The sequence below is a fragment of the Lynx rufus genome, unplaced genomic scaffold (genome assembly GCF_022079265.1).
Source record: "Lynx rufus isolate CCGP_SWC_20201006 ecotype Redwood Valley unplaced genomic scaffold, mLynRuf1.p SCAF_10, whole genome shotgun sequence".
NCBI classification, from domain to species: Eukaryota; Metazoa; Chordata; class Mammalia; order Carnivora; family Felidae; genus Lynx; species Lynx rufus.
The window spans coordinates 37872468-37886936 of record NW_025814824.1 but is presented as its reverse complement, the minus strand read 5'-3'; positions in this window follow the sequence as shown (position 1 = coordinate 37886936).

Here is a 14469-nt window from a genome sequence, read left to right as displayed (position 1 = left end):
ATTGCCAACAGATTTCATACACAGCCACAAAATTTAAGTTTCAGTCAAATGTTCTGAATACAAAATAAAATGTAGCATGAGTTTTGGTTCTCAAAATTTCCTGTAAGACAAAAATTAAGATTCATGATTTAATTCTGAAGGAGGACAACCTTAGCAGTATTTCATATTTAGTAACCGACAATGTGTTAAGAGTCGATATTTGAACTGATAATGCAATCTTTTGCTGATTGTCATTTTTCTTTCCCCCTTTTATTGCCCTTGTCAAAACCTGCAGATAAAAGTATGCCTAGTTCTATGCAGTAAGATTTAATTGAAATGAGGTTTGAGTGTCAGAAATCAACGAAATTAGAAAACATAACTTTAAATAGGTGTTCAACTTAAAAAACAGGAGAATCCCATGAAATTGCCCCTTCTGAAATGTTGTCCGACAAGCAATTTTGCCTTCTCTAAAGACACGTGAAATACGTTTCTAAGGAAATATATTTGCTTTTACTGCTGGAATGTTGAGTTTATGAGTCGAATGGAGTCGCTCAGCAAAAATAAATAGCAGCATAATCATAAGTACAAACAGCATTATGTTTGTGTACCTCTGTCTTGCTGTAACTCAAGGCCTTTCAAAGATTCTCTTTCCAGTCTCCTTACCATGACTGAAACACAGAAGCAGATATGAACCAAAGCATCACATTTTCCATGTGAATCAAATCACTGACATGAAAAGATGATTAAATTGTTTTAAGCTACACTTCCAGCGCTAAAACTCAAACAAGATCCTGGCTTTCTGAATTTCAGCTTTATTTACTGCCTTGAACACCAGGAAAGCCTTTTCCTTTCTAGCTATTTCTGAAGTTCAGCATTGTTGGAGGGGAGGCTAGGACGTATTACACAGCATACTGGTGTCACGTTTGATCACATCCACGTCTACTCTCCTTTAAAACCACCCTAAAGCAAAGCGAAGGTACTGTTCGTTTCTTCAGCGGGCACAGAGCATCAAGCACATTTTCCCAAACGGCTTACAGCAAATGATTCATTAGACTGAATAGCGTCTTAAAGTGTGTTCGTTTTATTTTAAATTCCCTGTAGTCTATAAAAGAATAGGAATTCTGTTCCTGGAAGGTCACGCAGTTAGAGAATATTACAGTTGAAAGGAACTTTTTAGATCTGCTTATCCAAGTCTCTGATTTTATAGATGAGGATCAGCTGGGTGATATTACTTGTTCAAGGTCACCCCTGGGGTATTTTTTTTCCAGGGCACTTTCAATCAAACGGAGCATGGTGGCTGGGCTTTTCCCAACCTTTTCAGGAAGTACAGGTGAAAGTGCTTCTCTATACAGCTAGCATTCTTTACCATTCTTTTTTCCTCATTCTTTGGCTTGCTGCTTTCATCTTTCTTAGTCGTCTTTATGTCCACTCAAGCAATAACCTAGAATACATTTGGAAAGTCAACAAAGAACTTGAAAATCCTCAAAACTACTTTTGGGTCGCTTCCGGCCTCGGATTCTATCTGGTCCTCTTCCTGCAGGTCTGTGGGAGAATGTTTCTTTATCTCTCAGGTTTGTAAGACTTTTGTAAATAAGGTGTTGTCAGTCCTTATTAAATACAAAATATTCCCAACTTTGGATGTCTTTACTGCCCCAAACTGTCAAGAGAAAAATCCAGTCTTCCACCTCTAAATGATGTTAAGACGTGAAATATTTTAGAAATTGAGGTAGGAAGGGTAGACTTAGGGCCATGAAAATGTTACCTATGAACCTAGAAAAATTAAAGTAGGGAAAGCAAATCCAATGCGTGTCCTTTTGCATAATTTGCATTTTCTTTCTTTATTGTAAGACTATCGTGCCCTCCCCTTTTAATAACGTTTAGACAGAGGGCTCCTAGGCACCCACGTATATCCAAGTGGATCCAAGTGGATTCCGCTTTTCCTCCTAAAACTGAGGGGATTTTGTTTATGTTGTTCATTTTGTATTGTAAGGGGAATAATGATACCTCTGCTGAATCTGTACTCTGCTCAGTCGCTTGTGCCTGAGAAGCCATGACATAGTAAACGTGAAGCATGTGTCACAGTTTGTGGTACCCAACTTCTTCTTCATGCGTCTACCCTGGTGAGCTGAAATAATTCCTTCTGGTTAGTACAGTTAGTGGCAGAAGAGCCAAGTCCTTATTCTAATGCTGAATATGAGTTGCATTGCCCATATATTTCCGTGAATTCTTTAACAACATAGTTTCTAAGCTTTCAGAAGTGAATTTAAATTTACTCAGTTTCTCCCAGGGGTAACCAATGACTGGTGGCTTCTCTTAATTAGCTAGCAAAATGTATTGATATTATTAAAAACGAATTTCTGCTTTGGATGCTAGTGCTTATTATTTACCATGGCCATTTTATGCACCCCCATTTGATTTCCATACTATGTAGCTTCCTTCTTTCTTTTTTTTTTTTTTAATTTTTTTTTTCAACGTTTATTTATTTTTGGGACAGAGAGAGACAGAGCATGAACGGGGGAGGGGCAGAGAGAGAAGGAGACACAGAATCGGAAACAGGCTCCAGGCTCTGAGCCATCAGCCCAGAGCCTGACGCGGGGCTCGAACTCACAGACCGCGAGATCGTGACCTGGCTGAAGTCGGACGCTTAACCGACTGCGCCACCCAGGCGCCCCTCTTTCTTTCTTTTTTGTTTCTCTTAAGTTTATTTATTTTTGAGGGAGAGAGCACAAGCAGAGGAGAAGCAAAGGGACAGGGGGAACAGAAGATCTGAAGCAGGATCCGAAGAAGGCTCTATGCTGACAGCAGTGAGCCCAGTGCGGGGCTTGAACTCGTAAATGGTGAGATTACAACCTGAACCGAAGTCGAATGCTCAACTGACTGAACTACCCAGGCACGCCCTGTGTAGCTTATTTCTGATACGTCATACAGGTGCTAGAAAAGTTATCTTACTCTCTATCCCCTCCAGTCAGCAAGTAAAGCCTTCACTATAGAAGTAATCATGGTAATTATGCCCTTGTACTCCTGTGTCTGACTTCAGGATGAACCCCATGGATGGGTCTCACACCAAAATGTAGTGGCTTTTCAATCGAGATAAGCCTCAGAGTCTACAGGTTTGACTCAGACTTCAAAAGCAAAGCAAAAAAGGAAAGAGAAAGAAAACAATCCTAGTATGTTTCTGTTTCCACTGGGGGGTCATAATACATGTAGAATATTTACAGCGCTTTCCACTGGAGTTGATATAAAAAAAAGTCAGCTTAGTGTAGCTTGTTCACAAATCTACCAGAATCTATGCATCCAATTTATCAGTATCCTTTTCGCTGTTTCTGATATTCATCAGAGTCTCACATGTTTTTTAAAGAAATCTATTATTATAAATAAAACTTTATTTCTTATAGTCTATAAACTTACAAGTTCATGTTCCAAAGGAACTTAATTAAATATCAGTATATTTGCATCAAAATAATAGCCTAAAATAGCGTATAATTGATTCTGGATTATTTAGACTCAGGATGTTACTCTAAACAATTGTGTATGGTGTAAGTAGTTAAATGGTAATTTGATGTCCCTCAGAAGCCAGAAGTAACTATGTCTTCTACAATTGTTTTTCACTTATGAAACATTTCAGACTCATGTGGAAATATCACATTTTGCCTGTCCCACAGGTATTAGCCCTTGTAAAATAGACACATCTATTTATGTAAGAAATACACATATAGGTTCTCTCCTTAGCAAAAGAGGACATATGACTTGAATCTGGTGCTCTGAGTAGCTAAGACGAGCTCAGAGCAGCTAGCACCTAGAGGAAAAAGCTATCTTCTTTTGAGGCTGCTCATGTTAGGTTGGATTCCCATAGCAGCAGACTCTTGGGCAAGGATTTGAGGGAAAGTGATTTATTTGAGAGGTGATCCAAAGAAACCCTGGTATGGGAAGAGGGAAGTGATCAGAGAAGGACAAGAAATCAGTTGAGAGTATGGTAATGAGGAGATTACCTTTGGGAAACTGAAGTTAGTCTCCTTGGGAATTTCTGGGCGATGGTGCAGAATGTACCTCCAGGCTGAGGGCTGCTCCAGGAGATATTCAATCCTTCACTCTCCCAGCTTGCTCTTGTTCCAGCAGTCACGGAAAGCCCCAAGCAGAGAGATTGCAGATGCTTAGGATAGGAAGCCACAGCACATGTGGGAACTCCGAGTACCATGGGGATATAGGCAGGACACCAACAGCATCTACTGCATTGCTAAATTGTGAGGAAGAGACTACTTGTGACTACACGGATCTCGGTGATTAATAAACCCTCTTGAGGTTAAAGCCAATACTGAGAAAAGCAGAGTCAAAGAAAAGCGAAAAAGGAGATATAGAGAAAAATGTCTAATCAGGCTGGTGTTTTGTTTTTTGCATGAATTACGCTCGTGGTGAGCGAAGCATTATATATAATAAATTCATTGACTCGCTATGGGTGGGTAACCAAATTACTATTTAACTTCTTACACACCTGAGACTAATGTAACATTATGTGTCAACTATTCTCAAATTAAAAAAAAAAAAAAGATGAAGAAGAATAAATAGAAATGGAGATTGAAATTTGTTTGGGTCCTATTTTTCCAAAGAAGATATCCAGATGGTCAACAGACACATGAAAAGATGCTCAACATCACTGATCATCATCGAGATACAAATCAAACAGATATCACCTCACACCTGTCAGAATGGCTAAAATCAGTTACACAGGAAACAACAGGTGTTGGAGAGAGTGTGTGGAAAAGGGAACCCTCTGGCACTGTTGGTGAAAATGCAAACTGGTGCAGCCACTGTGGAAAACAGTATGGAGGTTCCTCTAAAAGTTAAAAATAGAACTACCCTATGATCCAGCAATTACACTACTAGGTGTTTATACAAATAATACAAAAGTAATAATTCAAAGGGATATGTGCAACCCAGTGTTTATAGCAGCTTTAACTACAACAGCCAAATTATGGAAACATCCCAGACGTCCACAAATAAATAACCAAAGAATAAGTGGTATAGGGGTGCCTGGGTGGTTCAGTTGGTTAAGCATCTGACTCTTGATTTTGGCTCAGGTCATAGTGTCACGGTTGGTGAGTTTGAGCCTAGCATCGGCTCTGTGCTGACAACACAGAGCCTGCTTGGGATCCTGCCTCCCTCTCTCTCTGCCCCTCCCCTACTTGCTCTCTCTCTTTTTCAAAAATAAATAAAAAATAAGCTTTAAAAAAACAATAAGTGATTATATATATATATATATATATATATATATATTTACATATACATACAATGGAATATTACTCAGCCATAAAAAAGAATGAAATCTTGCTGTTTGTAATGACATGGATGGAGGAGAGGGAATTATGCCAAGTTAGTCAGAGAAAGACAAATACCATATGATTTCACTCATATGTGGAATTTAAGAAAGAAAACAAATGAGCATAGGGGTAAAGAGAGACAAACCTAGACTCTTAACTGTAAAGAACAAATTGATAGTTACCAGAGGCGAGGCAGGTGAAGAGAGTGTTAAGTAGGTAATGGGGATTAAGGAGGGCACTTGTGATGAGCACTGGGTGTTGTATATAGGTGTTGAATCACTAAATTGTATACCTGAAATTAACATTACTGCATGCGAACTAACTGGAATTTAAATAAAAACTTACAAAAAAAAAAAAAAAGAAAATTATTTGGGTCTTTTGACCCAGCTGTGCCTAAAGGTCATTCTCCAGACATGATAGTCACATGAGCCAATACAGTACTTTTATTTTTCCTCATCTTAGTATGAGTTTCTATAACTTGCAACCAAAACAAGTCTTCATCTGTAAACCCACTCTTGTGATTTTTAGGTTCAGGCTCTCCTAAAACTTTAGTAGTATGTTGATAGAACCAGATATTGCAGAAGGTACCTGTTGATGCTAAATGAATTCTCCTGCCTCTTTATTTTTATTGTATGAATCTTATTTTTTTCGCTCGTTTTTAACTCTCTGAATGTGCTCAACACTTGCCCCTTTATTTGCTGTTTTGGTGAGTGAGGCTTCAAGGGAGAGTATGCTAGGCCATCTAAGACAGGCAGAAAGTTAAAGAAAATTGCTGCACTTGTCAGTCTTTAAGAATGTGGAAATGCATGGCCAGAGGCCCTTGAAGATACTGAATGTAAAATAAAATATTTTAGAAAAAAAATTGATATTATTATTTCTGTAATTGCTGTAATATCTATGCTAGAATTGCCTTTACTCTACATCCTTTTAATTATTTGACCATAATCCTCTCCAGAGAAAAAGTTGAGTTGTAAAAAGTTTTCTCTCTGAAAAAGGAAACTATTCCTTGCAAGATGCCTTTGCAATGAAATATGTCTGCTTCACCTGGGTATTTAACACTCCACTCCACTGTACTGTAGTAATTGTCACCTGGGAGTAACATGATGTATGAAGATTCCACTTTAAGTTTCCATAACCCGTTCTTACTTACCTTCTGGTAAAATAGAATCCTTGAGCAGAGGGATCAAAAACTTTGTTAGCCCCTGATTTTTATTCTAGTTGCTTAGTGAAATGATGGTAAATATAAAGTGAAATGCAAAGTGAGCACCACTCTTTAAGATAGAAGAATACCCTAAGTAGTTTGCTACTAGATATTGTAAAAGCTTTCTATTTATCTTGGAAAATTTTATTTTTAGGATTCAAGCTAGTGTGTGTGTATTACTCAAACAGGAGCCATAGGTACCCATGGAAAATGTCATTTATGTTTAGTTGCTTTCAATGATATTGGACCCACCCATATTCTCTACAATATTCCCCATTTCTTCTTCTTTCATAGAAACACTCCTTAAGAACCAATAAATGTGATTCGGATCTTTTGGTCAAAAGCCTACAATTCATTAACACATACCAGTTATGTAAATCAGGCTTGGCTCACCATTATTTAGCACTGCCTGCTGAATCCAAGATCTTGTTCTCAATGAGTCAGATTTGACATCAGGAATCTTAACTTTTCTCCTGATCTGTACCCGTTAATTTTCTATATTTTGAGTTTTAAAAGAACTCAAACTCTCAGGTTTTTATTATACCATGAATTGTATAGTACAATGTCAAACAAGTAGCCATCAAGGCTAGTTTGAACTCTGGTCTGATGAATCCTTATGAAGTCCTACCTGGAAGATAGTTTCCAAGATGATAGTAGATTTTCAGTTTAAACCTAGACTTCTGTTATCAAGCATTCTTCTTCTGTTTATGCCACAGAAATGGGGAAGCCAGATTTTTTTTTCCATTTATAGGGGTTTTCCTGGCCAGCTGGACTTAAAAGGGAGATGTGACATAGAAAGAGCAACTACTTTGCCTTAATAATGAGTGGATTTCTTTTATTTTTTTTAAAATTTTTTTAACGTTTATTTATTTTTGAGACGGAGAGAGACAGAGCATGAACGGGGGAGGGGCAGAGAGAGAGGGAGACACAGAATCCGAAACAGGCTCCAGGCTCTGAGCGGTCAGCACAGAGCCGGACGCGGGGCTCGAACTCACGAACCGCGAGATCATGACCTGAGCCGAAGTCGGCCGCTTAACCGACTAGCCACCCAGGCGCCCCTGGATTTCTTTTAGATGAAGCAGTCACAGGAGAAACTCCTCATCACCTGTCTAAAATTAATCCACAAATAAAAAAAAATCAAAAATTACTAATAACTATAGTAATATTTGGTAAGAAAAAGAAAAAAATGAATTTAGAAACTGGGAGCTAGAAGCTTTCAATTCAGCTGTTGTGTTTACCACAAAACATGTAAACATGTGTAGACTCTAAACAAACTCGCAAAAGGTCACTCTTTAGCCATGGCAGTACAAGACAGAGACAAGTACACCAAGCAACAAAAACAAAAACCAATAACAACTAGTCATTCTCCTTTTTTGGCTTCAGTCATTATTGTTTCTGTTCCTTTGACAAATATCTTCCTGCTGTAATTCTCAAGTCTCCTAAACAAAAAATTACCAAGGTACCCAATGACCACATTACCTCCCTTCCTGATGCCACCCACTCCAAAATCGACACCCACTTTCTAAACTTGCTTAAAATCACTCAAAACAAGCACAAATACAATAAGGTATCCATTCAAACTCCTTGCACTGGGACTCTTATGGTTCCTTTGGTACATGCTCTCACTTATTGCAGAAAGCTAAATAAACATAACTCTATGTGACTACAGAGATGTTTCTTGTACTCTTTGGCTGGTTGACTTCAATGCTGGAAATATGGCAAAAATGGACCATCCAAACTCTCTATGTAAAGTATAACTTAGAGCATAGACAAGTTATAGGCCAAGGTTATGATTTGATTCCAACTTGCTTGTTAAAAATTGAGTTGGGGGAACGCCTAGGTGGCTCAGTTGATCAAGCCTCTGACCCTTGATTTTGGCTCAGGTCATGATCTCACGGTTCGTGAGTTCAAGCACCTGTCGGTGTCTGCATTGAAAGTGTGGAGCCTGCTTGGGATTCTCTCTCTCTTCCTTTCTCTCTGCCCCGCTCCCATTGTGTTCTCTCTCTCTCTCTCTCTCTCTCTCTCTCTCAAAATAAATAAATAAACATTTAAAAAATGAAAACAAATGAAGTTGGGATGGTAGGAGGTACTTTCAGGGTGTTGATTTTAATTTCAATGAAGCAAGAGAAATCAGAAACTGGAAATCCTCCCAGTTTTCTCTAATTAGCACCAATAATTGTATAAACTTTTCTATTATGAAAATATTTTCTCACTTTTGCTACAAATCTGAGCATTATTATTTTTTTTAAATCAGGATGAAAACATGAAACCACTAGGGCAGCAAGAATAATAAAGGCTGATCTTTTTAACTTTCCCTTCCCTGAATGCCACACCCTATTAATTTAGCTTCATGTTAAACATGTCAGGCAATTCAAGTCAGCAAATGCAGATCAAATGACTGCTGTGTCAGACACTAAACTAGGGGCTGAAGAGTATTCCATGATGAGTGCATACCACTTCATGCCTTCAGAGGGTTTACAGGTTAATGGGAGGTAAGAGAGGAACTAAATTAAATGCAGATGCTTTTGCAGAGATTCAGTGAAATTTTAAACCCTGAGCTAGTCTGGTTTCACAGAGCATACAAGCATTGGCACTTGGCAAAATAATTATAAAATTGTAGCTTTCACGTTTTTCTCTGAAATGTCATTTTTGTGAAATGAATAACAGAATTACACATAATGAAAGGAAATAATTATTAAACGTTGTCAGGTGTTTTATATTTAACATGCCGAGAGCCTAGATTGTTTCTAAAGAGAATAAAAAGAGAAAATCAGTGTTTTGACCATTATCCACAATTCAGGAGTATAATTATAGAAAATTGTAGGGTATTTTATTCTAAGATTCGCCTGAAGACACTGTTTGCAAAACTGTATTTGAATGTTTTTCCTTGCAGCCTTACAACATGCTGTATAAAAGGAGTTTTGTAGGCTTGGTTTCTTTAGAGGGAAATCAAAAAATCTATTAGCCCTCTTGATGTATTAAGCTTGTGTACTAGTAAACACAGAATGCTAAGTCCTTCACAGTAGTCTTGGACTGACATCTAGAAAATGCAAACTCTGGGGAGGAGATTCCTCTGGTTCATTCATGGGACGAAGCAGCACACAATCAAAGGGGAGAACTATAAATTGAATCATCCACACATGCTAATTTCTATGACATGAGTAAACAAAATATACAATGGATACATACTGTCGATGCTGTAGAAAGGCGTTTTAACTTCGTCCTTTGGCAAGTCCTTTAGAAAAAGCACATTATAGTTCCAAACTATTACACATGAGATTTTTTAATCACCTTTTAATAGAATTGGTATTATCATCTAATACAGCTAGGCATAAATACTTACAGATATTTGTCAAATGTTTAGTAGGAAACCTGGACCATTACAAACATATTTCTCACGGAAAATGTAATTTTCATTTTCTTCCCAAATGACAGTGCAGTTATTAGACTCCATCTCTAAAATGCCTACAAGCAAATTTAATTAGTCAGTTAAATGAAACTGTCAGAAATTTAAGAAACATTTTTGTAGTAAATTATAGCCCTAGGTATTTCTTAATTTGCTTTGTGTAACTTCAACTAGAAAGTGTGTTTATAATATTCTATTTGTTCAGCATGGATGAAGGTCACTTCACATTTACTTTCATCTTCAAATCGCCTGGCCATTTCACAGCTGTTTGAATTTTAATAAGAGGGAATCAGGTTGGAGGACTCAGAGAAAAGAAAAAAAAATAATAATAACATTTGGCATTTATGAGGTTTATAATAATTCTGCTCTTGGAAACTATGGAACAAGACCCATGTTTTTGTTTCAAGTCATAAGTTATGGAAATTAATTCTACAGACAAAATTAATAGGTGTAAAATTATGGTAATTATAGTCATGGTAACCAGATATCTTTATGCATTAAAAGCCAGGTCCTGTACTGTGGGTCAAGAATGGTATCACAAAATCATAGCTCATGATTAAATAAACCTTTTTTTTGTACTATATTTCAATGTTGTACTAAAATTATTCAGAATGTCCCTCTAAAAGAAAGATACTCTCCCTCCACCCAAAGAAAAGCCAGGAGTCCAGTAGGCAATCGCACATGCAATTATAAAGACCTATTCATCTACATGGCTTTTCATCATTTTTAATCATTTTTTTTTGTCTCTTATTCTTATTCATATAGTTAGGAACCTGAAAATCTTCCATCATTTCCTTTGAAGTTTTATTTTAAGATAACAAATATAGAATTCACTTGAATATTTCTCAGTTAGGCACTTTGCTTTGACATCAAATCTCTTTGTGTCTTTTATCATCCTCTTTTAAGTAAAATCCCTAATTAAAGAATTTGAGATTGAAGAAGAAACTGTGAGAAAACAATATAGGTACGAAAGTGCAGTGATGAAAATTAATTATTCCCATAGAGAAAACAATAGTTGATATAGAAGTAAGCATATGAACATCTGAATTGCAATAGGAATAACATATGTATTTGGGCAGCCGATATGTAACATAAACAAGACGTGAGAGTAAGAAATGTAATGTGATTAATGTTGTTGTTTTCTTTTTTTAACCATTTTTATTTACAGTAGGCTGAAGTTGAAACTGCATATTCCTACAACAGTGAGATCCTTGATAATGTTTTCTTTCTTAAAAAATTTATGGAGTTTATTTGGATTTTTGAGGTTCAGCAAGATCACCCAAATAGAAAAATGTAGTTTCCTATTCTGTAAATGACCTTGCAGTCTGGTAAAAAGTTGTATATTATAGCATCCCCCTCTCATTTCTTATTTTATTCACAAAGCAACCCTGATCAGTAAAAACTCATTATCAGAAAGTCTAAAGTTTAGGAAGAAATTTCCTGTTTCCTAATTGTGACCCCCACTCCATACATATCTCTTGGCTTCTTTCATTTTTAGTTTTCTTATTTATGGAAGGTGTATGCTAATACTTACATTAGCATACTTACTGTTCTGAAATGTGGGTCAAATGAGCAGTAAATGTGTAGCTGCTTTGTAAAATTTTCAACCTTTTTATAAAATATTTTATGTTTATGGGGTGCCTGGGTGGCTTGGTCGGTTAATCAATCAATCGACTTCAGCTCCGGTCATGCCCTCATGGTTCGCAAATTCTAGTCCCACATGGGGCTCTGTGCAGACAGCTCAGAGCCCGGAAGCTGCTTCAGATTCTGTGTCTCCTTCTGTCCGCCCCTCCCCAGCTTGCACTCTGTCTCTCTGTCTTTCTCAAAAATAAAATAAATAAATAAATAAAAATTATTTGAATATATAAAAAATATTTCATGTTTGTAATTTTTTTTTAAATTTTTTTTTCAACGTTTATTTATTTTTGGGACAGAGAGAGACAGAGCATGAACGGGGGAGGGGCAGAGAGAGAGGGAGACACAGAATCGGAAACAGGCTCCAGGCTCTGAGCCATCAGCCCAGAGCCCGACGCGGGGCTCGAACTCCCGGACCGCGAGATCGTGACCTGGCTGAAGTTGGACGCTTAACAGACTGCGCCACCCAGGCGCCCCTCATGTTTGTAATTTTTAAGGGTTCTTTGTCTAATGGAAGTCATGGGGTAAGGCTGCACCTTCAAAATTAGCGGAAGTTGTTACCCTTGAAAGGCTGTTATTACTACCAATCAAAACTAGGGATTAACAAATGGGAATTCTGGAATTTGGATAACAACGTAATAAAAGGTAAACCTTATGGTCTGTACTCTTCAGGGATCCAGTTGTGCTTGAATGTAATCTAGAAGTAGAGTAGAAATGGTGTGCTTTGCTGGCTCAGTTGGTTAAGCGTCAGACTTTGGCTCATGTCATTATCTCGTAATTTGTGGGTTCAAGCCTTGTGCTAGGCTGTGCTGACTGCTCAGGGCCTGAAGCCAGCTCCAGATTCTGTGTCTCCCCCTCTCTCTGCCTTCCCTGACTTGTGCTCTGTCTCTGTCTCTTAAAAATGAATAAATGTTAAGAAAACATTTAGAATTAGAGCAGTTTTGTCACATGGTGAAATGCCAGAAACTAGGCAGAGAAACGTCTCTGAAGAGACCATATTCTGACCATGTTGATAACATTAATAATTATCATAATAGTTAATCTTCATTAAATATCACCTGCTGGGTGCTATTGAGTGTATATATTTAAGTATATATTAAGTATATATTAAATTAAATCTTTACACCACTATGTGATAAACACTATTGATATCCCCATTTTACTAATGGAAAAACTGAGGCATAGGTGGGTTAAAAAATTGTTAGAAAGTATGCATGGTATAATCTCCATATGTTTTCACTCTTGTGTGGATCCTGAGAAACTTAACAGAAACCCATGGGGGAGGGAAAGGAAAAGAAAAAAAAAAAAGAGGTTAGAGTAGGAGAGAGCCAAAGCATAAGAGACTCTTAAAAACTGAGAACAAACTGAGGGTTGATGGGGGGGTGGGAGGGAGAGGAGGGTAGGTGATGGGCATTGAAGAGGGTAGGTGATGGGCATTGAAGAGGGCATCTTTTGGGATGAGCACTGGGTGTTGTATGGAAACCAATTGACAATAAATTTCATATATTAAAAATAAATAAATAAATAAATAAATAAATAAATAAATAAAATTTAAAAAAATTGTTAGAGTTCTCATACCCAGTAAGTTACAAGGATGAGCTATATACCCATGCATTGTCAATTCACTTTTCTTTTTTAAGAACCTGTCTTGATTTCCTCAACTTGAAAAATAGATTGTCTAATAATATGTTCCTCTTTGTGGCAGATGTATCTATTTTGTTTACTTGTTTGCCTTGTTTTGTTTTGGATTCCCCAAGATTTGTAAATTCTTATTTAAATGAATCAGTCTTTCCTAAAACAAGCAAACGAAACCAAATCCAAAACAAAACCAAACAAAATTCTACATTCAATTTTGGCAAAGTGCAATAAATAAGAAAGGGCATCCCCTGAAAATCGGTCCCATGTTAGGCAAATTTAAATCATGAGGAGTCATTAAAGTGAAAAATCATGGTAATATAGCTATGATTAACACATAGCTAATGCATTAGTAGATAAAATATGTGGTAACTGTTAGTCGGAAATAGCCTATCACAAAAAAGGAAAGAATTGGTGATCAAAGTCTAAACATCCACCCCCTAGCAATATCCTTTCTTCACTGCAGAATTTGCAGAATCAAGATGTGATTTTATTGAGTTGTGCTTGTTTTGGGAAAACTGGATATCCACATGCAAAAGCATAAAATTTGACCTCTATTGTATGCTATATGAAAATCAGTTAAGATGAATGAAAGAGTTAAACTAAAGACCTGAAACTATAAAACCTCTTGCGAAAAAAAAAAGAAAAAATCAGGGAAAACTTCTTGACATTGGTCTTGGCAACAATTTCTTGGATTTGTCACCAAAAGCACAGGCAACAAAACCAAAAATAGACAGGTGGAATTGTATCAAATTAAAAAGTTTCTGCACAGCAAAGGAAACAATCTACAGAATGAAAAACAGTCTTTGGAATGGGAGAAAATATTTGCAAACCATCTATCTGATAAGGGGTTAATATCCAAAATATATAAGGAATTCCTACAAGTCATTACTAAAGACAAATAATCTGATTTTTAAAATGCACAAAAGATTGAATAGACATTTCTCCAAAGAGAAGATAAACAAATGGCCAACTATGAAAAAAAATGTCCAAGATCACTAATCATCAAAGAAATATAGGTCAAAACCACATTGAAATACCACCACACACATGTTAGGATAGCTATTACCAAAAAAATCAAAAGATAACAAGTGTTGATGGGGATGTGGAGAAATTGGAATCGCTATAAACTGTTGGTGGGATAGTAGAGTGGTGTAGCCATTATGGAATACAGCATGGAATTCACTCAAAAAACTAAAAAATAGAACTACCATAGGGTCCAGCAATTCTGCTTCTGGGTATATATCCAAAAGAATTGAAATCACGATCTCAAAGAGATATCTGTGTCCCTATGTACA